Raw genomic sequence first — 685 nt, 5'->3', positions numbered from 1 at the left:
AAGGGGAGGGGGCTTGCCCCCCAAGCCAAGGGGGGCGCCCCCTTTAGGGTTCCCCCCAACCCTAGGCGCATGAGCCCTAGGGGGAGGCGCCCAGCCCACTTAGGGGCTGGTTCCCTTCCACATACAGCCCATAGGGCCCTCCAGGGCAGGTGGACCCTCCCGGTGGACCCCTGGAACCCCTCCGGTGGTCCCGGTACAATACTGGTAAAACCCCGAATACTTCCGGTGACCGTATGATGACTCCCCATATATAAATCTTCACCCCCGGACTATTCCGGAACTCTTCGTGACGTCCGAGATCTCATCCGGGACTCCGAACAACATTTGGTAACCACATGCAAACTTTCTTTATAACCCTAGCGTCATCGAACCTTAAGTGTGTAGACCCTACGGGTTCGGGAATCATGCAGACATGACCGAGACATCTCTCCGGCCAATAACCAACATCGGGATCTGGATACCCATGTTGGATCCCACATGTTCCACGATGATCTCATCATATGAACCACGATGTCGGGGATTCAATCAATCCCGTATACAATTCCCTTTGTCATTTGGTATGTTACTTGCCCGAGATTCGATCGTCGGTATCCCAATACCTCGTTCAATCTCGTTACCGGAAAGTCACTTTACTCGTTCCGTAATGCATGATCCCGTGACCAACTACTTAGTCACATTGAGCTCA

The sequence above is a fragment of the Triticum dicoccoides genome, chromosome 3B (assembly GCF_002162155.2).
Source record: "Triticum dicoccoides isolate Atlit2015 ecotype Zavitan chromosome 3B, WEW_v2.0, whole genome shotgun sequence".
NCBI classification, from domain to species: domain Eukaryota; kingdom Viridiplantae; phylum Streptophyta; class Magnoliopsida; order Poales; family Poaceae; genus Triticum; species Triticum dicoccoides.
This window is presented reverse-complemented; position numbering follows the sequence as displayed.